Source organism: Corapipo altera, unplaced genomic scaffold (assembly GCF_003945725.1).
Source record: "Corapipo altera isolate COAL_440 unplaced genomic scaffold, ASM394572v1 113, whole genome shotgun sequence".
NCBI classification, from domain to species: domain Eukaryota; kingdom Metazoa; phylum Chordata; class Aves; order Passeriformes; family Pipridae; genus Corapipo; species Corapipo altera.
This window is the reverse complement of record NW_020884895.1, coordinates 9,209,493-9,236,544: the sequence shown is the minus strand read 5'-3', so window position 1 is coordinate 9,236,544 and position 27,052 is coordinate 9,209,493. Positions and strand designations below refer to the sequence as shown.

Here is a 27,052-nt window from a genome sequence, read left to right as displayed (position 1 = left end):
AGTTCATCATTGTATGGGTGTAACCCAAAACTGTGTATTCTAGAGCCTTCCATGCCATTTCCCAGAAACTGTTCTCAATAGACCATTTACACCATCTGCCCAGAGCAGCCCTGACCCCTCAGGCTATAAACTGGGTGTTAAGAAGCCTGTGAGACAGGAGGATGCTCCTGTCCTCATACCCATTGTGGAACTCCCTGCCCTCAGGGAGGCACTGGGCATTCCTGCCTGAACTGGGAAATATATAATCTTGGAGTGTTGGGACTTTTTTAACCACTTGTGGGATCCAGAGGAAGAGTGCAGATCACTGCTCTCAACCAGACTGAGACCACCACTCTTGACCAGACTGCACCAGCACTCTCACCAACAGGTTTTTCCCCTCTCCTTTTACTTTGGACTCAGGGGGCCCAATGAACACCACACTGTACATGCCCCAGGGTGCTGGGTTATACATTTGGGTTTTGTGGGTTAAAACCAATGGTTTGTCCGTATAATCGTATTTATTGTATTATTTTATTAAATTGTTATTCTGGCTTATGATCTCTCTTTTGAGTTGGGTTCATTTCCCCTGCTGGTTTACCTTTAAACCAGTACACTTGGGAAAAGGTCCTGGGAGTGCCCAGGAAGCAGCTGAACGTTTTGCAGGTGGTGGGATGCTGCTCATATCTGTTCGATATTCCAGATGGCATCTGGAATAATTACATTTAGTGCCACGTGAGGAAGGGAACTGTGCGGTTAAGGAGCCCTCACTAAAGCTGTTTGAACTGCTGCTGCAAGTCAGACAAGTGCATAATGTGATACTGAGCAATTAGACATCGAATTAGCAATTAGCTACTGAATCGAGTAGATCTCTGCCTTAGATACCAACTGTCTCTGGAAACTCCTTCCTTGCTTGTACTTTCATTACACTTCCTTTGTTATTCATTACAGAGCAGGCTTTTACATTCGAAAATACATTTTAAGGCTATTAAGTGCTAATGATCACATTGTAGGGGCCTATTGCTTTGTTTATTTATTTATTTAAGACCAGAACGAGCAGGAGCAACTTCTCCCTTTGAGAAGTTTGGGTGAGATGAGGTCGTTTACAAGAAGAAACAAGCAGCTCTTGGGTTCACAAAAGGGTAGGGAGGCCAGCTGTTAACTGCAAAATTAACAACCCAATCATCTGGTATTTTAAAGAATAGGGGACATCTGAAACATGAGAACAAATTAAGCCCTGCCATGGATGAGAAAACATTACCTGAAAAATAGGTAGGTATTTAGAGCTTAGCAACAGATGCTGCACCTGAAAAAAAGGTATTTAGGAAGATGTACAAAGCTGCCTCTGTACCTTCCCTCCAAACTGCTCTAAACTTCACAATAATTACAAATTAACTTCAGAGAGGACAAATGTGCACATGCAGCAGCAAGTAATTGTGGAACAATTGTTCCTTGTTTCTGAGATTAACACATATATTGAGATTTAATTGGCATCGATTTATAACGAGAAGAATTTCAAAAATAACAGCATGTTCTTATTTGATTTTAGTGCTTGGGTACTAGATTTCTTTTTTTTGTTACTATTTATTTCAAATTGATGTTACAAAACCTTGAATTTGCTGTAAGAGGAAAAATAGCACTTTTCTTCATTGCTGTTTTCTGTCTCAGAAAGAAGTGAAAAACGTGTCTATCAACTTGTTCACTTCAGAAGACACAGCAAAATCTGGATACAGTGAATACATATATCTCCATATAGTTTCCATATCTCCAAACTAGTGCCTGGTTCAAAAGCAAATCTTCAATTTACAGCAAAATGCTCAGCTTGTTGTGTGGATTTTCAGCAGTTGCACTTGTTGAGTCCTTTGAAGTCCCCTGCAATGTCAGCCCAGTGGGTGGAATTAGGCCTGTCCATTATTCATGGAACTGTGTATTCCAAGTCATCTCCAGCCATTCTTCCTGGGCATTAACCTTTGGTTTTGTCAGCTCCAACATTTTCTATTTTCCTGAGTGTCTATAAGCTGGAAATAAGAAGGCAGTCAAGGCTGATGTTAAATACAATCAGCTGTCTTCTAAGTAGGACCCAATTTAATTTCTTTTAACTTGCATTTTTTAAAATCATGTTTTGCTCCTCATAGGAAACTTTATTGTCCTTGATATTAATACTGTTCAAAAATTATTCCCAAAAAACATGAAAGACTTCAGATATAAGTATACAGCCATGATATACTGTTAATAATTAGATTATTTTTTGGACTCTCTTTTAGAAAAGAAAGAGTTAAAAGACTTATGACCTATAGCTGTAATGTGTTAAAAAGGCTGGGTTTGAAGAGAATGTAGCTGTGGCAGGTGCAGTTTTTATCACCCTCACAAAAGATGAGGGCACACAGGAGAGAAAAGGTAGGGAGGTGAGATATCTACAAATCAGACTCTAAATAGACAACCTTTCAAAAAATATATATATTTCTTACAGTTAAGAAAGAAACAGATCTCATCAAGTTATTTTTCTCTGTATTTAAATATCTTATAATGTTCTGTAAAAAATAACTTTCCTAAGGCTCCAAAGGCTGAATATATTATATTTTCCTTAAGACCTAAAACTCCTTACAGAGTCCATTTATTTCTAATGGCATCAAGAAGATGTGAATTATGGGCAGCACAATCAGTACATTAATATTTCCTAAAAGACTCAGAGTAGAACTGCAGACATGGGTAACTTTTGCTTTCTTTGTGTTAAAAAAGTTTGGTCCAAAACGTTCCATAAATGGAGTCCTGCAGCAGGTTTTGGTGCTGGTTTTTTGGTGTTGTAGAATGATTTCCCCTCAGTATTTGGGTGCATTGTAGAAGAAAATAGTCACACAAACAAACTGGCTGCATATTCCACTAATTCATAGGATGCCAACAATAGGTTAGACAATATTAGTTCAGTCCTTTATCGTTGTTGAGACTTTCCCTGGATAAACGTTCTCATATCTCTGATGATCAGGTATCAAATATATGCTGTTATCTCATCTTGGCTGCTTTTAGTGGATAAAATGGACAGAGAGCAGAGAAATAAAGCTTCATTTGCAGAAAAAGCCTGTCTGGGTGATGTTATATTAGCCCAGACTTAGCACAAGAGAGGCAAGGCATTTTTTGCAAAGTTTGTTGTGAAAAAGAAGTTTTATTTGCTTATTACTTGTATTCTGATGCAGATTCCAAGAGATTAAGTGAATATAAAACTGTGGGGATTTCCATTCATGAAATGATGGTTCTTATCTGTTCGTCCCTAACACCATTAGAATTCCCAGAGATTCACACAATATATTAAAGCTCATATTTGAGTTATCAAATGTTAGTTTCCAAGATCTGGATGACACTCCGATTGTGGGAAAATCAGAATTGTCCCTCTCTTTGGACTTCAGGTGAAGGCAAAGTATTTTCTGATCTCTCTGGGAATAAAATATTCGAGTAGATTTGACCTCTATTGTCCAAGGAAGAGGAATTGTACATTTTCATGACAGTCACAAGGTGACTAAACCTGGGTTTAACCAACTGGGAGTGCAGATGAATCTCTGAAATTTGTTTCCTCCATTCCTGCATTTTAGGCAGCTCCAAAACAGCTATTCTGCTTTATTTTATGCTTTCTAAATAGCACCTAAGAAGTAGATAGCCCATAAAGAGGTAATTTTATGTTTTACTTCAAGTGTGCATCATTTTATCTTTCTGTTGTGACATTGATTTATGTATTATGCCAAAAATAGAGAATGTGTATGGAAAGAGCAGCTGCTTGCTTAGAAACACTGAATTCAAGCATTCCTTAACTTGCAGAGTTACTCATGGGATTTTAAATCACATCACATGGTTATTTGCTCTTTGACATCATTTTTCATTACAGTACAATACATTATTTTTTCCCCTGTATCTTACCACCTTCAGTTGATACAATTCTCACTGATTTGTCATGTAGTCAATAAATATTGCATCTAATTCTTGATTTTTATTTTTTTTTATATTAATTGCGTAGTCTTCAGAATGAGGTTGTTATTCCTAAGTAAATGGGGGGAAAAAAGCGCCTTTTATGACATGATTCTATGATTCTAGGATCTTTTATCATTCTAATTCTTGGTGCTGCCCTTGAGGTGTCATGGTCCATCCTACATCTCTTGGCTTGCAGAATGTCTGTTTAAGCATCCACAGCACAAGTTTAGGTTTGTTGCTCCAGCAAAAAAAAGAAACATCTGGAGAGGGTTTTTTGTCAACATAAAATCCATGTTCTTTCCAACACACAGAGAAAGATTTCCTAACCTGGGGCACTTACCTGTCTCCTTAGTGGTATGTGCAGAGCTGCCCAAACACAGCCAGTTTGAGGTTCTTGGACACACAAGGAGCTACAAATTGGATATTTCTGTCTCTCAGTAGCACAACCTGAATCAGCCACGTCATCTCTACTGAATAAGGCTCTGAGCACAACACGGGCATGGAAAGAGGGAGTCCAATCTCTCCTTTACAACTTAAAGAAGCACCAGGATATGGGGGGGAAAAAAAAAAAAGTTAATCCCTGCTTTTATCTTCTTTATAACCAGATCCCTGCTTCCCTGTTTAATACTCAAGTTCCCAGCCTGTACCTTGCAGGAGGAATGGGAGGAAGAACCAAGCAGTGTGTGGCTTGACAGGAGGCTGGGAAGAGGGAAGGATGTTTCTTTGCTGGCAGTTTACCACCAGGAAACCTCAGTGTGTGTGAACCTGAGGGAGGGGGGATGTGGGTTGGCAGCCAAGTCTCAGCTCTTTGCTGACCCAACAAACCCTGAAGTTCAGCAATGAGTTGCCTGGTTCTTGCAGAGATGTGTGTTGCAGGAGGTAAATGCCTGTTAATTCCTTACTCCAGCTGCCTCTAATTAGGCCCTTCTGTAATTTTGTGAAGGTTTTTTTTACTTTGTATCTCCACAGACATTTTCCCTGTGTTTTTTGAAAGTGCCTTTGAAGTGTTGCAATTATCCCTCTGCAGAGCACGGTGTGGCTCCCTCCCTTCTCCGTCTCTCCTTTCTGTCTGTACCTCCATCACCCCTCCTTTCCTCAGCTGCAATTTCCCACTTCTCCTCTCCATTTACTCCTGCTCTGTCCAGCTTCTGTCGCTCTGTTCCTGTTCACAGTTGTTGTTCTTGATGCCTCCCAGGTTCACCAGTCCCATGTCTCCTGTCAGAAATTTTCCACACTTTTCAGAGGAGCAGGAGGACCAGCAAGAACCCTTTGTTTTGCTTTTTGCCTCTTACCACAGCAGGCCTGGCTGGAAAAATCTGTTGAGGGACTTTTGAGTAGGGCATGGAGTGACAGGCCAAGGTGGAATGACTTCAAACTGAAAGAGGGCAGGGTTAAAAGGGATATTGGGAAGAAATTCTTCCCTGTGAAGGTGAGGAGGCCCTGGCACAGGTTGCCCAGAGAAGCTGTGGCTGCTCCATCCCTGGAAGTGTCCAAGGCCAGGTTGGACAGGGCTTGGAGCAACCTGGGCTAGTGGGAGGTATTGCGGGGTTAGAAAATGATCTTTAAGGTCCCTTCCAACACAAACCATTCTGTGCCCATGAATAGTCTAATTAGTAAATAGGAGTTGAGAGAGGCCACAGCACAGAGAGTGGAAATGAACTGTCAGCTGCTTCTTGGCATCTTGTCTTGAATTCTAAGGAACAACTATGTACACACTCAGTTTTCAAAAGCTTGTTATAGAACCAGATTTGTGTTGGGGAGGTAATTTTAAAGGGTTTCCCTACATTAAAAAGAATTCTGTTAAATGAAACAATCCCTTGCTGGCTTCCTGTGCCTAGAAATGTTAAATTTAAAAGGTCCTGGATTTAGCAATTAGCACCATTCCTGACTAACGTTGTGTTAATGCAACATGACTACTTTCATTCCCTGTGCTGTAGTGCTACATGGCTTCCAGTCAGGAACACCTCAGCACAGCAGTTCAGGAATAGTTCAGCAGAAACTGGTTCTAAGAAATACTGACTCGTGGTGCAGGTGTTTTCTTATCTCTATATTTTTATCTCTATCTATGTTTACAACTCATTCCAGTGCATCGAAATAGTGTTTCTCCATGAAACAGCACTGAAAGCAGTTCCCCTTTAACCAAGAAATGTTGGAGGTATTTTAGAAACCAGATGTGGTTCTACCATGAATTTTTAGAAACAAGATGTTTCTAAAATTCGCCAATTTTCTGCTGTAGAATGTACCCCTTAATAATTTGGTTTGCAACAATAAAACCAGGTGAAAGTGAGCCCTCCCAGTAAAAAATTCCAGGCAAGCACAAGGGCAAGTCACCCATAAGAGAAAATGATAAAGTGCTTTTGAACTCTGTGCTACCATCAGGTGTTTTATTACTCCATGTCATCTTAGATATTTTCCGTGTACTTAGTGTTGCAATTAATAAAAATCCTGATTTAAAGGTAACAAGGTGTCAGCTTCATTTCCAGTTGAGTCTGTCTGTTGATTAAAAACTACTTCACAATGACATTAAGCTGCAAAGAACGAGTAAAAAAAAAAAAAAGCATAAGCCCGAGACACGCACCGTCAGTCCCCATAGATTTAAATTTAATTAAATGAGAAAACTGCAGGACTCTTTTTGCTCACACTGGAGATTCCCAGAGCTATCCCATGAGCAGTGTTCAGTTATTGCGAGTCGTGAGCTCAGCTTGGAATATTGTTTTATCATTAAGGCTGCCAGTCATTCCCCATTAGGTCCAGGCTCCGAAATGCCACAGTGCAGTGATGAAAATAAAAGGCCTTGGCCTTGTACTAAAAGCGTCCTGAGGATGCAGACTGTGTAATCACATCTCTTTATCCATTTACTAACACAGCCAGCCAGTTGTTTGGGATGTGAAATCCAACACTGGAGTGCTGCTATTTTGAGAGGTGGTGACCACCTGCTCCTGGATGCAACAGAGCCCTTCATTTCGTAACACCCAAAACGTGGGGTTGGGAAATGATGGAGAGGAAAATGGTGGTGTTTTATCTCCCTTTAAAACCACATCCTGGACCCACAGCCATGGGAAGCAACGCCCCATCTTCCCCCTGTGCTGGTGTCCTCATTCCTCAGGGAACACAGAAATACGCTTCATGTGCTCCCAGTAAATCTGATATTTTTCCCACAGAGTGTGAGAAAGAACCTGACAGTGCTTCCTAACCCCTGCAAATAATTTGCTGTCCTTTGAAGTATGGAATTATTCATCTGACATTTCATCTTGTCTCTCTACCACCACCCTCAAGTCAAATATAACATCTTTTAAGTCCGGTTTTCTATTTTTGATTATTTTTTCTTCTTTTATTTTAGCTCTAATATTTGTAGGGTTTCTGTTCTCAAAGACAAATTAGGAAATAAATGAGCCTGCAGACAAAGCTGAGAATATACTATATGATAACAGTAATGCATAAAGATGAACTTGTAAATGTCATCAGCATCATTGCCAGACATGTTCTCGTTAATCTTTTTTTTTTCTGAAAACTGGCTTATAGTGTTGAGGAGAGAAATAAAAAGAGATTGAGGAGATGAGAAGAAAGAAAGGAGAGAGCTGGACAATCAGACCTCCCCAGCCCTTCTTACTTGCTCATTTTTGCCTTTGTAATTGCTGAATTTTCTAAACTGGCCTGGTCTGGGTGAGGAACTGTCCTTTCAAGCAAACACTGTGACTTTTGGAGATTAAAGGCCAAACCATGTGTTCATGAATTTTAATGTAAACAAAATCACCTTTTTTTTCTCCCAATTTTGAAGATCTGTCTTTCCTTTGTTGTGTGGGGTGAAGGGCAGGGGAGCAGAATAGCCAAAGGCTGAGCTGCAGTGTGTTGGGACATCTCCAGCTGAATCTTATCCTCTGTGCTCTAGACATCACATTTACACCAAAGAGACCTGAGAGACTGACACTAAATAAGTACCTGGAGCAAAGCTTTTCCCAAACACCACTGATAGGAAAAGAATGTGAGACAAGATTAACTCTCCTGCTCTTCCCAGGTTTCTCTGAATCTGCTCTTTGTTAATAGACAAAATATAGATTTCATAATGCATGATCATTGTGGATTTTTTAATTAATTGGAAGGGGACGGGGGAAGTTCTTCCTTGTGTTGAATTAATAATAATTGGACATTAAGTAGCTGTTTGTTGCAGCTCAGTCTGCTCTGAGTACCATGGGTTAAATTTGTACCTGATTAGTCCTGAGAGGCAAAAATACAGATGTTTCTTCTCAAACACGGTAAAATTTCTTTAAAACCTCAGTTGATTTGATTCCCTGCCTAAAAGAATCCACGAAAGCAAGTTGCTTTACTGCAACAATAATCATTAATAATATCCATTTTCAGAGCATTTTTAACTTATTCTTCTCAGTTCCAGTGAATTAGCTGAACATTTCTGGCTGATTTGTCACCGGGGAAGGAGCAGAGGGAAGCAGAGCTCTGTCCCTGCTCTGTAGAAATGTGTTGACAGGCCTTTGGTGGGACTGTGGCTGTGGCAGCTCCATCCCAATTATCCTCAGCAAATATCCAGGCCAAGGTGATCTGTCAGAGGAGTTCAGGCAGGACTCTTGTGAGGCAGCATCTGCAGAAGGTACCAGCCATGGTTTCTTACATCATTGCTGTCCTGTGGGTCCCTCAGTCACAGAATGTGTTCCCAGCACTTATTTTGAAGCAGAGTTGATTTTGCAGGGCGACTCCCATCCCCAGTTTTTGACTTCTGAAGCTGTAACTAATGATGCTGACGCACCAAAAATGCCATCTGCCATTTCAGAACTGACACCTGCCCTGCACAGAACTCTGAGCATCTCATATGGTAATGCCAGAAACATCCAGGCTTCAATCTCTACCATCCACCTCAATCCTCCTCACACATCTCTCCCTGTTAGATATTCCTGTACCTACATCCCTATATAGCTACACTAACATCACAGAGATGCTCTGGGAGTTAAAAATTCAGGCTCTATGAATATTTTTGGGAAGGAGAACAACTCTTATTTCTTCAGAACTTCTTCACTTCGAAATTTGCAAGAAAAGAAGTACCTGCAATTTATTTTATTGCTCTATTTAAGGGTACATATATTTTTTTTTCTTATGCAAAACAAAAAGTCTGGATGAGTAACTACATTTTGAAGTACATTTGCTCTAAAATAAAAGAATTGTGCAACTGGTTTTGACACATGCAGTATAAAGGTACTGAAATTCTGAAATTGTAAAGAACATTATAACTCCTTGTAATACATTGAAATAATATTTGTATTGTGAAAAAATGAGTTCATGTCATCAGAAAGTGACTGAATTAGTATTTGACCCCTTTGAGCTGAAAATGCTCATTCCAGCCTGAAGTTCTCCAACAATTCATAGAATTCCCAGAATGGTTTGGGTTGGAAGAGACCTTAAAGATCGTCCAGTTCCAACCTCTGCCATGGGCAGGGACACCTTCCACTAGCCCAGGTTGCTCCAAGCCCTGTCCAACCTGGCCTTGGACACTTCCAGGGATGGGGCAGCCACAGCTTCTCTGGGCAACCTGTGCCAGGGCCTCCTCACCCTCCCAGGGAAGAATTCCTTCCCAATACCCCATCTATCCCTACCCTCTGGCAGTTTGAAGCCATTCCTCCTTTTATCAATCCATGCTCTTGCTGGCAGTCCCTCCCCAGCTCCTTTGTAGCCCCTCTAGGTCCTTTAAACTGCAATAAGTTCCAAATGACAACTTTGTGTGACTACAAATGACAGCACTGTGACAACAGTTTTAAGTCCTTTTCCCAGTCTTCTACCTCCATCTCTTCAGATATTATTATTTTTGGTCCAAATTCCACTTGACACAACCCAGTACCTGAAACCTGCCCAGCTCCAGCAGAGCTGCCTTGGCTGAGCTCCCCCTGAAGTGAAGCTTTTGTTTACAGCACTTGCTCTGCTGCATCCCCGTGTTTGTGCTGGAAAAGCCACTCGAGTGATTTGTGAGGAGTTCAGCCTCTGTGCCAAGCATGAAGCCACAGCTCTGCAGGAGGAATCAAGGCTCTCAGCAAAGCAAAATGCAGCAGCACTGGATGACTCTTCTGCACAAGGACCACTCGAGAGCACAAAGCTCTTCTCGCTGCCACCAGCACAATGGGACTGGTTATTAAGGTTTCTTTTTCAATCACCACTTGAAATTTCTGCACTGAATCTCAGTAGCTTCAAGTTAAGATTATTCTCACCCTCTCCTAACTTCTGTCCATCATCCTCATTTCAACACAGCGTGATGCATTTTTGTTAGCAGGTGAAAATTATTCCTGTTCCTCTGTTCTCCACTGTTTTTTTTCTCCAAGCCCAACTATGTTTGCTCCTAGGGAAATGCCAGGTTCACACGAAGGACTTGGTAGACTCTTAAAATGTTCAGGCCTTATGGGGACAGTAGGAGTGAGAATGCACAGGAGCTGTGGTGCAGTTGGGATGCAGCAGCTGCATCCTGCAGCCCTCCTTGAGGGATGATTTCAGGAATCAAATTATTTCTGCAAATGATAAAAAAATTGATTCAATGGTTCAAATCACTGAGGAACGATCGATTCAAAATCGATTCAAAGTTGATTCAATGATACAAATCATTGAGGAATTATTTGCATCTTGTGGCTGCTCAAGCACGAAAGCTCAGCCTGGGAGGAACCCAGTTTTGGGGCATGGCTTTTAGAGCTTGCTAGGCATTTAAAGTTTCAGACTTAAAATATCAAAGTGACTTTAATTTTGTTTTTTTTCATTAGCAGGCTAAAAAGAGTGAATATCAACCCCCAGCCCCCTCCCCTTCCACAGAGGGGATTGTTTTAGTTCTGTGAAGCTGATATGTTTAAAGCTGTGTGTTTGCTCTCTGTTGTGCTGCACTTTTACATTCTGTGCATCAGAAAGGTTATACAGAATATAAATAAGTTTAATGATAAAAAGACACTGTAAAACAAACAAATGTAGAGCACCTGTTTTTAAATTGATTTTGCTCCTCGTTCCTGACACAAATAATGGTCAAAACACGATACTCTTGCATAAATCATTTCCATTTCAATGAATTGGTCGTTGCCACCAGGACAATATTTACATCTTTGCTTGTTCTATCAGCTTCTGGATTGCAAATATGTCTCAAAAGAGCAGCTAAGCAAAAATCTTTTGGGAAGCTACAAAATGAAAAAAAGATTTTCTTGGCCAAGAGAGAAAACTGGAGGGATGAGCTGCTTGAACTCTAACACCTTCCACTTAGTGTGGAAGCACGGCAGCAGTGCAATGCTGAATTGACAAAAATTACTGCCATTCAGTTCAGCCATCCAAACTATTTTGGTTCCAATTAAGCAAAAGAGAAAATGCAGAAAATTGGACCAAAAACATCGACAAAAAAGTCCTGATTAGCTCAACTGAAAAGGCCAGGATGAAAAGGCTCAACTACACAAGGGCAGAAGAGAAAGTTGAACCTATATTTGGAAATGATAAGAAGGGTGGAATAAAAGATGAGGGTGGTTATATTTATTTTGATTTTCACAGTTCTATCTTAACTTGAAATGTTTTGAAGGCAAGGTCTAGGAAAGATTGCCAGTAAGAGTTTCCATTTTACTTGTCAATTATTTAGTTCCTTTATAAGAAAAAAAAACCAAAAACAAAAACAAAAAGCTAAAAAAAAAAATTAAATCTGGTCTTTGATCTCTCATTTCCTTGATTGAAAAACTACATAATCATTTTATAAAATGGAGTAACTGTTCTTTTATCCCTTCATTAGATCAGCTGGTTCACTGTGCCAAGAGGGTGATGGAACCACGTGTTGAAAAGTGGTGTAAATTCGGAAATTGCTCTGTATTACAAATTCCTTTGAGCACTGAGTTGCTGAAGCAGCCTGGGATCACCAGCCAAGATATTCTGTGGTGTCACAGCAGCCTCAGCCCCTCCAGTGCTGAATGTCTGCTCTGTTTGCCCTTCACTTCATGATGTAGGTGCTGCCCAGAGGTGCTGGGAGGGCTCCAGGAAGGGATGATGGGACTCAGGTTCTGCTCTCAGAGCTCCTTTAGCCTCAGTGGTCCTTTTGAAGGCAGAATGGATACAAAAATGAGGGGAAACCCAGCTGGATCTACCCATCAATCTACCTGTAGCTCATCCTAAAAAATCCAGATTTTGTTGGGAATTAGCTGGTGGTGTTTCAATATATTTCTCATCCAGCTACCATTAATATCCCATTCTTATTACCTACTATGGAAATGGGATTTAATGCAAATATTCTACATGAAAATAAGTGTGAGGAACTAAAAGAAAACTGTCACTGTTATTGCTGATCCCTCTCTGCAACTGCTTTTCGCCATGTGCTTTTGTGTTGATTTTTTTTATTTCCTTATTGACATTTTGGGAATATGTTTCAGTGCTCAGCCACAGGGTGTTGTGTCACAGTGTGTGCAGGGAAAAAAATACAGCATAAAAATAAGAGTTGTGAGCAGTTGCATATATTGCCATAACAACAATATCAGGCTCCTTCCTGGCACTGTTTGCATAAACATTGAACAAAATGTTCTTTATGGAGAAACCTGACATTATTTTCAGTTTTACTGTGAGGCCTAGAACAAATCTTGATCTTAATTTTATACTCTTGTATAAAATTAGACCTTCCCTAGCACCAATATCAGACCAGATTTACTGAAAAGTATCTAGTTCATATATAAATTCAAGTGATGTTCACAGCATTTGTTTATTAAATTTACCAGATTCCAATGAGAAAAGTATTTAGTAGGATTAGTTAGGAAATAGTTTGTTCAATTTTTAATTCAATTTTAATTAACATCTCAAATGAGTATCCTCACATTAACTTTTCAGCTTAAAAATGCTGAAATGTTTTATAGTAAAACATTTCAACTGATTGTCTTAATCAGTTGTGTTGATTGCTAATTTTGTGTTCCCCTTGCAAATGTTTCACAGCTTGGGAGCTTCAGAGCAGAATGTGTAGCCTCGGCTTCTGAAGTTACAGAAACACAGAAATGGCAGATTTTTTTTGTTTGTTTGTTTGTTTGTTTGTTTTTCCTCTTGCATTTCTATTTTTATTTAAATTTTTGCATCAGATACCTTTTTTATAGTATGTTCCTGGTTTTGTTTGATATCATAATCTTAATTTCTGCAGCACTAATGTGATGCAAGATGTTTGATACATTTGGCTTGGAAATATTTACTGTCACTTGGGTTGGAAGTGAAAGTCTGAACTGGTTTCTGTCGTGGGAGTAGCATTTTTATTAGTTTATTTAGTCTGCCAAGAAATACACTGTTTACTGCCATCCTACCTTTCTTATTCTCTGAGTACATTCCAACAAGGTGAGGTACAGCAAGAGGTGTGAGGGGATCAATCACCACACACCCACAGACTATTCTCTTTACATCATTCAAAAGCCTGATTTTGACCCAAACCGTGACGGTTTGACACCAGTTTGGTCATTTATACAAAGGAAATTAGTAACCTCCATCCAGTAGACAGTGCAAGTAGGCCTCTGCATCCAAATACTTAAATTAAATTCATACCTTTGTCTGGAAATCTCAGCAGAGCTTTCAGGATTGAATGTCACAGGGGTTTGTTTCAGGAACCACATCGTGCCCTGTTAGTGTTTACCCAGGCCTTACTGGGCTTTATGGATAACTTCCCAAATATTTCTGAGGTGTGGGTTCTTTCCATCTGTCTTTTATAGAGAAAAGTACGATAGTGATCACAACCATCAGGTGAGACCAGGGACCAAAACATCAACTTCTTTCCTTACAGCTCATTTAGGTTTTATTTTTTGGCTTAATCCTCCATTTCTAAAATTGAGGAGCGATAGCAGCACTGAGGATAACGTCAGGATCCCACTGAACTGACACTATCTGTGTTTTGTCTCATTTCAGTACTTTTTGCACCTCAGAAATCCCCTCTGACTCCCCAGGCAGGTGCGTTGAGGAGGATCCCACCCCACAGCCAACGCCTCAAAAGCGGCGACTCCGTCGGCACTTTCTCCTGATCCTCAAACTGTGACGTTATTTTCCGTGCCACGTGCAGGAATCCACCCCAAATTTGATTTAATTAAACATTTATAGCACACCAATGTAATGGTGCTGTTGTAGCAGCGCTCCTGGCAATGATCCAGTTCCCTCGTTGGAATAAACGGCGCAGGCTTTCGGCTCCGTGGTTTATTCACTCAGGGACTGTGTTACTGCCTCATAAAACAGTGAGATAGTACCATTATCACTTAATTATCCAGCAAACTTTTCCAGGCTTCACTTCCACATCAGCCACAGCACATTTCTCTGAACCCCAGAATGTGTGGGAAATACAAATTGGCCTGTTGGAACGTGCAGGAATAAATCTCGGGAAGGTGTTTTGTCAGGACTCGGAGATTTATCAGTGCATTATACTCAAATGTGATAAATCGCTACTTTAGAACAAACCAGCGAATATATTCCTAATAGAATTAATTTTAACAGATAATTCTGAGTCATCACCTGTAATACCTTACATAAAAAATCCCAGCGGCAGCAATGGGCTACTTATCTGGGGAATGAGGATTCACTGAGGAAAAAGAGAGAAAGAAATGCTGAAATTTAAACTGTATGATCATTATCACTAATTGTTGGTATCTGCAATAGGTATTTTTGGAGGTAATTTCAACAATAAAAATACCTGAATGTCACACATGGCCACAATTTATTCCAGGAGATCAGGGTTATCAGTACTTTTTTCTCTTTGATGATTAACAGACTTTTCTTCTGTGTTGAAGCACTTGTCAAAGTGAGGAAATACTGCTGAAAAAGAAGAAAATAAAAAAAATCTAAGTTAAATGAATATAAACTTTCCCTAAGTTCTTATTATTTTAGGTAAGTCTAAGACATGATGTCATACAAATTAATGTAAAGCGTAGGATTACTTGTTTCATATCTTATTTCTGTAGTAGCTGTTATTTTTTCATTCAATGTAATAATTTGTTTATTTATTTAAATTCATGCTGATTTAATCAATGCCTAGAATGAAACTTGGGCTAGGTTTATATTAAAATGGGAGGTTTTTACAATGTAAGGATATGAAGCAATCCATATCTGTCTGCAGACTGACAAAACTGTTAGGACTGCCAAATGTTTAATTTCCCTTGAAACGGGTTTGGAAACGAGAACATTTGACTTAAGTGACTAAATAAAGATTCACACGCTTAAGTTTTAAAGTTTTAAATGAAGTGAGTCGTCCAACCCTCTCAGTTTAATGACCTCATTCAACCCCTCAGGTCCTTAAGGTCGCTCCTGCTTTGGTGTGTGGTGCAGGGTTGGTGAGTCCAGGTGGCTGTGCCAGCAGGGACAGCAGAAGAAGGGACTATAAAATGCTTCCCAGGCAGTAAATTCTGGCACAGGGAAGAGCTGCAGGCACTAAAGGGGAGAGGGATGCACAGCATGTCCCACGGGCAGCACTGTGATACACCAAAATCTCCCAGCACTGCTCTGCTAGAAGGGAAAAGATCCACCCTCATCTGTACCCTGCTAGGAAACAGAGGGCAAGAGGCTCTGAAGGTAACTACTGATCCTCGAGCCAGCTGCTTTTTCACCATGGAAAACGGAAAAATAAACGAAAAAATGCTGAACCACAAACTCCAGTAAAGGAGTAAAGTTCAGCTGCTGCATATTCATTGTCTGTCTCTGAATGAGCCCTTCTTGCATTGGCACAGACCCTTCCTGCATACCAAATTCGAATGCTTGATATTCGTAAAACACTCCCAATATTTCAGCATTCACGATTATTTACTGCACAGTCCAAATTCGGGTGGCATCTCATTTCCTACACTGTAAATTCATCTGCAGCCCTTGTTACTACACCCCGTGCAGCTGCAGAATCCTCAGGTATTTCACCCCTGAGGATTTTATCCTCAATTATTCCTCAGCCTCCACGTTGCAGTTCTTCCAGCATCATGCAGCACAAAGCCAAATTTATCTCCAGGTACATATTATCCAAGCTTAGATGCCTATAAGCATAAGTAACCTTTCATGCTACTAATCCTCGTTTTAGGAAATAGGCAGGAAATGAGGCTCAAAACGTACAAAGAAGCTCATGTTGGTTTTTGCCAACAGTGAAACACTTCTGGTTCCTTGAGTCTGAAGAACTTGGAAGGTGAGTTTCTGGGCTTCAGACAAGCCAATGCCAACAGCAAGCTTGGCAAAAATTATGAAACATCGTCCAAAATTAATCTCTTGAAAACTGCCCACAGCTCACTATCATGATATTTTTCTTTTCTTTCTCTTGTACCCTCTCCAGCACTAAATATAGAAATACGAATACACGAGGTGCCAATTTTTTTATCCTTTATTTATAGAAATCAAGAGGTATAAAAATAACTGAGAATGACTAAAAGTTATTCTCTGGTGCATTCCTGACAATTGAGTTCTCGCTCCACATCACTCACAGTAACAATCTAATTTTAAAAAGCAAAGCATTGTTCTATTCTTTGAGCATTAACCTGCAGGTCTGTATCCACCTCTAGCAAAGTAACATAAATAAATATGGGGGGGTTTTTAGCAGTGGAATGGCTAATCATGCTTCCTAGATTGAATTAATATTCTAGGAAAATTCTAATTCAATTATTTGTTCTCGCAATGGAAAAATTCAAGTCATTTGTTGCCATCTACAAGAGAGGATTTTGTCTTTAGAATGTGAGAATTGATTTAAAAGGAAACATTCAGGCTGTAAACCAAGATATCCAGAGACAAAGAAGGAAACTGAAGCATTCCAGGTTCCAGATAAGGCTGGCAAAGATGCTGGTGAACTGCAGAGAGGCCCTTGTTCCTTTTTAGAGGGACACAGGAGAAAATTAAGCAATTACTTTTAGACAGAAAGTCACAGAGGGAGAAAAAAAAAAAAAAAAGGCAGCTCAATAATAAAATATGCAGATAAAACCAGAGCTGGAGGAACTGAATCTCAGCAGAATCATTTCTGAAGAAATCCAAGTTGTTGAGGGTGAATATTCCACATCCTTCTTGCTGCTGAGGAGATTCATCCCAGAGAAGGGTGGGAGATACCCTGAGACATTTGAACTCATCTTCCTCTAAGACTAAAGTGAAAATACAAACACGTCCCATTGTACTGGTTGAAGTTTTGTGACAAATGCAAGACCGGGAAAAAAAAATTAAGATGCCAAATGACACTTTTCCAGTTTGAATAAATAATCTTCAATTCTTATCCACCAATCGTTGAAATAACTCCTCGCTATTAATCCTACCCAGACAACAGGTCAGACTTTATCCTGTAAGCAGTCATAAGATGCTTGTATTATTTATTTCACAGTTATATATCAGATTTATTCTTCAATTCTTTCAGGTAAAACCCATTTGTTTGTTAGAAGCATTGGCAAGCCCCTTGCTGGAGAGATTTCAAGGGATTCGTGGCTTCTCTTCCATCTATAATTGGAATACTTACTTTTTCTTAGGCTTTAGCTGGGAAATATTTAGTTTACTGCTCTCTGTAAGGACCAGAATACATCCTTAATACCATGTTATTATTTAGCTCTAATTTTAAAGCTCTTTTCACACAGGAATTTGTTATTATTTTGGTGGTATCTCGCCAGGATACTTTATTCATGAGGTAGCATTACTTTTTTCAGGTAGCAAATGACAGTATATATTAATAATAAATGTCATAATATTTAAATCATGACTTTAGCACCTGGATCACATAAAATCTGTGTTACAAAAGTGTTACAATGCATGCCAGCAAAATAGTCCTTAAAAATAGTCTTTAAAAGCGAACTTGACTGAAGAAAAGCAGTTTAAGATCTGAGACCATCTTTCAAATATTCACATTACGGTCTATTTATATAAAGACCTCGCTCATGAACTCTGCTCAAACATCATCAGACTCTTTTCGTACCCACATTTCCATAATTCCAAAGTTTTCTCTGCCCAATGTCAGGTATTTGAGCTGCTATTTTTGTTCTTTGCTCAAAGAAGACCGTTCAAAATGAAGACAGTTGGGTGAGAGGTATCTACAAAAGCAAATATCAGCCAGACTGCTGCTCCAAATGTGTGCTGAGGGAAACGGAGCTTCCTTTCATTTGCACCATGGAAGGACCTGGCATTTTGTATTCTGGCAAGGCATCAAAAGATTTCTTTCCTGTGAATCATCCACAACCTGCAAGAGAAATGTTTCAGGAACATGTGCTGCCTTCCAAATATTCACGTCTCGCTCTTATTTAAATGAAACTTCCAATAAAAGAAAAAGTTATCTCTTGGGGAGTAATTCTTGTTCGAAGTAAATATATGTCTGGAAATTACTTTTGGAAAGCAAAACTGGCCAAACAACCACTCTATGATTCGTTGCAAGAGTTAACCTTTTATTTAGGATTATGGACTTAGACCTACTGCCATTCCTCACATGAATAACTTCTCCTTAAGTAAAAAGTACAACTGCATTTCAAAGGATTTTCACTAAGTTAAAAAAAAAAAACAACAACACAGTTGGACTGAAACCTCACTGTAAAAAACATGTTCTTTTAAATTAAAAAGTGTTTGTGTGGGGGAAGAATGGCCTATAAATTCAAGTTAAAGTCAATTCTGTTAAAAACCTTAAATGTCTGCTCTAATAAAGACTTCAGGGAAAATAAATGGTACAAAATACTTCACAGGAGGGTTCAAGTGCAAGGCATTTTTTCAGATAACTAGACAATCCATACTAGGATTTGTTGGAGGCAAAATGTGTTTTTATTAATCTTTCCAGAAGTCCTTTCCAAAATGGGTAAGAGACTTGAATTTAGGCTGGTTTGCCAAACATCCAAGAGGATTATCCTGGGCTTAATATGCAGATTTTTCTGGACTCCAAAAAATATTTACTCCTGTAAAAAAGTTGTATATTCTATCAGGTTGTAGCCTTGGCTACAGATTTTATAGCAGTTCAGAAAGGCAAAGGACAGGGAAATTTATTTCAGTGCCATCTCCTATTAGTTGGATTTCAGAACTTGCCCAATTTGCTGCAAGTTTCAGGCAGAGAAATTGGGGTTTTTTCCTCTTCAGAGAAACTTCTTTTAAAGGATTTTCATCCTATAGAATCTTCCAGTTGATTTTGATAACCCTCGGGTTAGATTAGTGCCTGGTGTGTGACTGGGGATGGGGTGACTCGGTCCTTGCTGGAAGTTCCCTCACCCTACAATATACAAAGAATTCCCTGTGGTGGTCTGACAGGGAAATCCTCCTCCTCTGGTGGGTGATGACATTCCAAACCTGTTGTTTGTGCTGGGAAATTGGGATGTTTCTCCTTTGCAAACCCAGCAGTGCAGCCCTTGTTCCTGGAGGGTTTTTTTCCTTTCCCTTTGCAGATGGTTGAGGTTGCAGATGGGTGTGGGAGAACCAGGCTGAGCAGGACAGCTGTTCTTCCCATCCCTCTTGCTATGATCCCGGTTTTTATGTCACTGCCTCTTTGGTTTGTTTGGTTTGGGATTTTTAAACACTTTGTTCATTGGAAAAAAACAAGGAGGGAAGGACCAGCTGGCAACTAAAGCTGAGCTTGAGCAATCACATCTCTACTGACTTTTTATCTGGGGTTGGAGATGTTGTGGTTATACTTAAGTAGTGAGCAATAAATCCCAGTAGGGGAATGCAAGAAATGCAAAATTCAACATAAAATTTTACATTTAAACTCCTTCTTTCCATCTTTGTTTACCTGTTCTCCAAGAACAGACTGAACCGATCAGTGAAACAATTACAGAAAACATGAAATCCAGGCAATATCCTTATTTTGTAAGTGAGGGAGGGTACATATTTTCCCAGAGGAGTTTTTAGTGCTGGGAGGTTGTAAGGTTGTGGCACGGTTTGGTTTTGAAAACAATGAAGGCAGTGCTACATAACTAAGGGGGAATTTTTGACTAAAACTCCTGAGTGCTCAAGAATAATTTAATGCCAACAGGGTGTAACTCGCCTAAAATAGCTACAGGTCTCAAAACTTGCTAAAATTTTTACTTTATCTGGATTTTTCAGTTCCCCTGATAAGACATGGTTTGTCTGATACTGATAAGCTGGAATTGATTCCGGGTTTGTGTGAAACAAGTGAAAGTCAAGGGGAAGATTTTGGTCTGTGGTGTGGGGGAGTCAAAATATGGCAGAACACAAAATGCAAATTCTCTGATTTTGAGTTGATTGGAGAGAAAATAATTAACTCAAATAAACCGTCATCTCCTTCAATTAGTAAAGAATACATGGAAATAGAAACTAATATTAACTCTATTATTTCAAGGCTGGTTTAGATTAGTAGCCCATTTATTAACCATCATGACACTGTTCTAGCTCTTTTCAGTATGAAATTCAGGTTTTAATAGTGTTCTCCCCAGTCCATGTCAGTAGAGAAATTTTTAGGGCTGAAAATCAAGGTTTTAAGCCTGGATTTCTCTTAAGTTTAGTCTTCTGAAAAAAAAAAAAAAAAAGGCAATTTTACTCTGGTCAATGTTAGGTCAGATTCCTGCCCAGACTTCCTGTTTTCTTGAAGTCTCCAAAAACATAAGACCTGATTTTTAAAGGCAGCTTCTCATTTGCTTTCACAATTAACTACAGGCACAAATATACAACTACCTGGCTGCCTGGTAGCACAGCCCAGTTTTTTCTCTGCTCATGTTTAACACAGGTAAAAAAAAAAAAAAAGAAAAGCAATTATAAATCTAACATAACATTAAACCCATATGTACAGATGAGAATCAGGTTCTGCTACTTTTTAATGGTCAGGAACAGGGTTTTTTGGGGTTTTATTTTGGTTATCAATGGGAGCAGCTGCTAAAGAAAGTGCTAATACTGGTAGGGGAGTAAGATTCAAGCAGGCAACCCTGTGTGAATAATAACCTCAGTACCCATTTAACTTTAAGCACTTCTTTATGGCCCTGGAAGTTAATGGCTTTACACATTTGGTCAAAGTTAAGCATATGTTTAATGCCTGCCTGAATTAGAAATTAGATCTTTGAACTTCAGTTTTGCTTACACTCTGTATTATTTTGTTGGGAGGTTCATTTTGGGAAGGCAGGGAAATAGCAGTCACTCCAAATGATATCCTTTTGCAATTAAACGTTGCCTGTACAGTAAATTCAGCACATCAGCACTTAACATATTTCTTCTTAATGTATATTTGACTCTATAAGAGCCATTAAATGGAACTAACTATACAATTGGTTCGATTAAATTCTCTAGTTCCCCAATCCAAGCAAAACAACTCAAAGTTAAGAGGAAAAAATAACCCATCTTTTGAGTGACTTTAGTTTTCTATTTATTATATCAAAGTTTAGGCTCAGTTTTTGCTTTGTGTAACCTGGTAACTTATCAAAATTCCCTGATTTGACTTAAATTTTCTCAGTCCCAGCTATCATACCTGATCTTACACTCCTATAAACTATAACTTATTAGAAGAACTATGGAAAAACACTGTTTTACCCTGTATTCAGTTTTTATTTATCATTTAAATACCCTCACCTTTATTGTACTTATTGGGAATTAGGGAGATCAATGCCTTTTTCAGTAATAAAAGGCCATTCCACTTGCTCATAGTCTTCTTCAGAGCAAGTTATGCCAGTTTTCAGTATACACATAATTCTAAATATCTTCTTTCTATATGCAGTGAGATTTTAGAGCCTGAATCCCACAAGAAAACCAGATTTAGTCTCATCAAATAAACCAGAAATCATGTGTTGCTTGACAGAAAATACAAGATTTCTGAAATTAGGGGGGGTCAGGGTTCAAGTCCTTCAAACTTCCACTTGGGGACTGTGGTCCCCCTGTTTTCTGGGAGCACTGATGAGTTAGGACGGGTTTTTGGTGGCAGGATCCTGCTTAGAGGCCTGAAATTAGTGGATCTCTACAGCTTTGCCAGCAGAGGGATGGGAAAAATGGCCTGCAGAAGGTACCAGTACTCATAGGTAACGTGACAACATCCCCATTAATTAATTTAATTACTGCAAAATAAGCAAACTCTTGCTGGTTTCAGTGGAAGCTACATCAAGCACAGAATACTTTAGTATGAGCAAAGATAAGACTTTATTTTATAAGAGTTTTATTCATACATAAGACTATCTGAAAGGGAACTACAGGAGTAGCTGATCCTCTTTGTTATACTGAATTCTGCAATGTGAAGACACAACTGAGGCCACTTTCTGCTTTAAAAAATCAGGAGCCTGCCCACAAAATCAGAATTATCTCCACAAGAGCCTTGCAAGTCAATCCTAGACATTAGCAGGCAGTCCAACTCCAATTATCCTTAGCTAGAACCTTCCAAGTTCATCTTCTTCTCCTGTCCCCGTAATAACACTTGTGTTATCTCATATTAATATTAAATATGTATTGTTATTCTAATAACTAATTATCAGACTCATAATGCTAATGATGGCAATTCAGTTTGTAATCCCATCTGTTCACTTTACCACAGTTGTTTATTTTCTTTCCTGCTTTCAGAATACTCTTGATTTGTAATTAATCACGCATTTTGACTTTTTTTAATTAGAGATTCGCTGGTTTATTTTAAAATAAAGGATCAGGAGGAATAAACAAGAGCTGGCATGGCACTGCAAAGAGAAAACATTTCTGTTCTCAGTGACGAAACAACTGAAAAAAATGTGGCTATAAATGAAGGATGAACAGCTGAGTAACTTGTAGCAAAGAAGAAGTAGATAATTTATAAAATATTCCTACAAAACCTGTTGTTATTTTCTTTTAAACTTTCTCTCTTTCACTGGGGATATTTAAATTCAAAAATATCTATTTTGCTGATATATTTCTTGTGTTTCATTCAATATCCAGAAGGCAAAGGTGACTAAAACAATCTGATGGAGAAAGTTTCCATTGATCTCCCGAAATAATTGTGTTATTCTATTCTGGATGTATTTTTGTATCTTCTAAGAGTACTGAAATGAATTGGAGGCAACAAAACCTTCCTTCTCTAACTGTTTTATACATTTAACTTAGATATTATTCCTAAAACCTTAAGGTAGTCTGGCAACCTTTTTCTCATATTTTTTTGCTCTTTAGTATGTTTTCCCACTTCTCAATAAGCGTAAATTTATGCACTCTCAAGCTCAATCCTATTTTCATTGAAAAAAAAAAAGTAATAGGATTTGGGGGTTTATTTATTTTGTTTTTCTTTTTTTTTCCTTATGTCTTTTAATTTGCTACAGTTTCTACACTTTTTATAAACTGATTTTTCTCACCCTCTGCTTTCTCAAGTGTGCAGCTATTGCTGTGAGGAGCAAGAATTCCCTCCAAACAGTTAACAAAATTTCCATCTGTATTTTTGATCCCTTGAATTTTAAATGTATCAGTGCTTGTCTGATTGAATGCAATGAACCATCTGCAATAGAGAACAGGAGAAGGTTGTTTTTTTCCCTACCCTCAAAATGCAGCAGCCACTGTGTCACATTGCTCTGAGTTTTGTGAGTGTGTTTTTATTGTTGGTTTCTTGTCAGCAAAACGTCCTCTGCTGACCAGGAGGCGAGAAAGTAATTATTTCAGACAAGAAAAAAATGGATTCTTCTCACTCCTTTTATTTATTAATTAAAAAACCCAAGATACACACCCTTCTTTCAGCAGTGCTCTGATCAGAAAAGTTGGATTTAGACCTTAATCTGCATCCCTGTGTTTCGACACAGGATCAAAGCGATGGGTTTGCTGTTTGCTCCGGATCTTTTATCTGTGGTGCAGTGGAAAACATCAAACAAATCTCATTTATTTGCAGCTAACACATGCATAAAGAGGGCAAGCCATTGTAATTACATGTGTCTAATGTAAACTGAATTCATTTGCAGCTTTGTCTGCACAGATGCAGTATATTCATACTGTCAATATTCAGTGACGCTCAGCCCTGGGCCCTGCTGAGGCATTAAACAGCTTTAGGACCGATATTTTTATTTTAGAGATGTATTTTGGTCCCCAACACCAGTCCAAGTGGCTGCACTGTGTTTTATTTATTTAGCTGTGTTCCCTACAAACAGCTTCCCCAGACTGACCTGTTGTTTGGTTCTGCCCCTCCGACTGGCTGTGTGGCTAATCAGGATTTCCAAATGCTGGGTTGTTAGCACACGAAGCTCAGAGGTGAGAAATTCTATCATCACCCAGGGATTAAGCAGAGATTTATTCAGGTAACTTGGAAAAAAATTCCTCTATGAGGTTTAAAACAGGCCATGCATCTCAATTTTCAAATTTGCCCTGCACAACTAAACACCCTCCCTGGGTGGGAGGGCACTTGGCCAGGGGGCTTTTTTATGGTGTATACCTATTTTTTTATTATTTTAAAATATGCATGGAAATGGTATTGATGATAAATTAAATTTTTTTTTTAACAAGTTACCTAAAAAATAGCAATTACAGACACCTGTTGGAACTATTCTCCAAAACAACCTCTCTGTTAAATGATGGACCAACAACGGGGAAGTAAGAACAAGGGGAAAAGTATCTTCTTACTGAAAAATATGAGGTTTCCACCAGTACCTCTGGGTGCAGAACATGAGCACATCCCCAGTTGGTGACACAGTGAATTTACTGAGTGAGCAGCAGAACCACCTGGACACATATTCACCATAAAAGGGTGATTTTTGGCTTCCAAAAAAATGGAGGGGGAAAAAAAAAATCCTAACACTCCCCTGTCCATTCTGTCCATATTGCATCCCATCCAGTCTGTCCTTGCTTGGGTGACTTCCCTAATTCTGGAACCTCTGTGCAAGAGGTCAGTGAACACTTTAATTGCATGTGACAGAAGATCAGCTCCTGGCACAATTTATAACTAAGGTAACTAGTTCAGAAATCCACGGCTCATTTAATTTTAAAAAGAGGGTCTAGTTTAATTATTTATACTGTATAAATAATGAGATTCCAACAGGCTGAGGAGTCACTGAAACATTATGATATTAAATCTTTGCAAAGAGACAGGAGGTGAAGGGAGAGGTTCTTGTGTGTTAGAAAGTGTGAGGATTAGCAAAATGTGAATTAGTAAGGGTCTGCTGATTCAGTATAGAATTTAGGGTGAACTATTTACTGTTGGCATAACTAATTAAAGTTAATTATTAAAGTTACTTATTAAAACTAACTCTATGAGCTGGTAAATAATAGAAAATGCATTTGATGAAAGAAATGCTAATTTTTTTCCCTAAGAATGCTATTTGAAGTTATTTAAAAAATTCCATTTGCTATTACCTATTAATAAACAGTAGGAAATATTCAATACCCCATGTTCAAACCTTGAAGCATTTGAAGCAGATGGATGATATTTTGGGCTTCATCATTATTTTTTTTTTATCTGTTCAGATTTGTTTGAAATTAAACTCATGCAAGATGAAGGGTGTGGGAGAGAAGAAACACTTTTTATCCCGGGATGCTGAGCTGAGAAGTCAGCACGTGGTTGACTGTGTTGATGGCACTAAAATAAGCCAGGGAGAGCACTCTTAAAATAGCGTGTGGTCTATTAATCTAAAGATTAGGCTGGAGTGTGACAGCCAGGGGGAAAAGCAGGAATCTATTCCTGGTGACAATGAAAGCCCTCCATGCAGCAGGGATGGAGAGGTGCATTATGCTGTGTTAGGAAAAGCACCACCAAAGTCCTTCACGATTCCCAAAGAGCAATAAACCTCATGGGATGTGACACAGAGAGTGGAAAAACGTGGGGGAAACAAGAATTGGCTGCTTTGTCTCCCAGAAGGCTCAGAAATCTGGTACCAGAGGCAACCAACCAGTTGTTGTTCCTAAATCTTGGACCCCTACAGCAAAATTTCCAAGTCCGTATTTGTCCCTGTTTTCATGGTCCTGTTCCATGTTTTGTTACCTTGATCCTTTATTAATTCCATTTAATTACAGGGTAATCAGTGCTGCAGTTTATGTTCCTGTCACTTGTTTTTCTTCTGTAGGAATATCCATCAGGAATCTCAGCCCCTCCACACGTCAGCTCTCCCCTATTTTTCATTTTGACATAGTTTATAGCAAGTGTCATCATGGGATTGCATTTAAGCTGCTGCTGACAGCATGTCATTGTTCAATTAAGTTTTTTGACACCTCTTCTAATTGTGTATCTCAGCACTTCATATTCCTAAGAATATGCTGTTTCTCACCTTCCCCAGTTGCTTAAAAGGCAGGAAAATCTCCCTCCTTTCCTCCAAACGTGAAGATTGTGTTGAATTTATTTTGTAAATGTGGCATTAGAATTGCATTAAAAAAACCCTGCAGGTTGATGCAAACTTTCCTCAGGAATCTGAGAGATGGGGTTATTTACACAGTGCTGGAAAATTGCAGAAGTTTCTGGAAATTTCCCCACAAAATGCTATTTTGGGCAAATTTCTATGGATAAAGGCACATTTCAAACAGTGTTATGATGAAGTCCTTGATCACTCTGCTGAAGTACTTACAGACCATCCCAGTTTCAAGGTTGGTTTTCTTTTTCCCACAAAAAAGAGACCTATTTCTAAATATTGTTACATGGATAGAAAAGTGAAAAAAAATTTCAGAATCCCAAATCTGAACAAATTATCTTGCTGAACAGAGGTAGTTGATCTTTTACAACATAAATACAAAGGAATTATTTTAAAATTTTTTTTTGCTAAAAGTGTGGGGGTTTTATGTTCATTTGTGGCCTTGCAGTTGGGATTTTTTTTTTCTTCATTTCTTTAAGAATAAGCTTAGATTTCCACAGGGTGTCTCTTGGAATGCACCAGAATAAAACATTTCAGAGTCTTAGAGAAGGAAATCTTTTACTGCTGAACCTTCATGGAATGACTAACTTCGAATTACAGTGGCTGTGAATCATCTGGGAAAACAGGTAAACGTTTTTAATGACATAAAGTTAATTTCTGGATGTCCTTGAAGACTCTTTGGCTTTAAAACCTTTTTCTAGACTGGTCACACAGGACTCAGGTTCTATTTTGGGGAGAAAGATGAAAATGCTCATCTTCTCTTTTAATTTTTTGACAAGATGAACACAAGAACTGAAACAGGTTGTTCTTCCTTGAATAAAAGAACTAAAACCAGCTGGATCTAAGTAATGTAATACCCTTATAATTATAAATGTGCATTTTTTTTATAGCCACCACGGAAAAAGTTTTTCAAGCAAATGGAAAAATTCTGTTTGTTTGGTTGCTTGTTTTTGTTTTGTTTTGTTTTTTTCCATAAACCAGAACTTAATTTA

The 27,052-nt window shown here is 38.8% G+C and overlaps 1 long non-coding RNA gene across 1 annotated transcript in view; it reads left to right on the top strand.

The window, feature by feature from the left end:
- Window positions 1-27,052, top strand: part of LOC113949170 — a 52,727-nt gene that overhangs the window by 5,954 nt on the left and 19,721 nt on the right. Inside the window, exon 2 of the long non-coding RNA XR_003528373.1 lies at window positions 23,113-23,258. This is a non-coding gene — a long non-coding RNA (uncharacterized LOC113949170). The remainder of the gene's footprint in view (window positions 1-23,112; window positions 23,259-27,052) is intronic.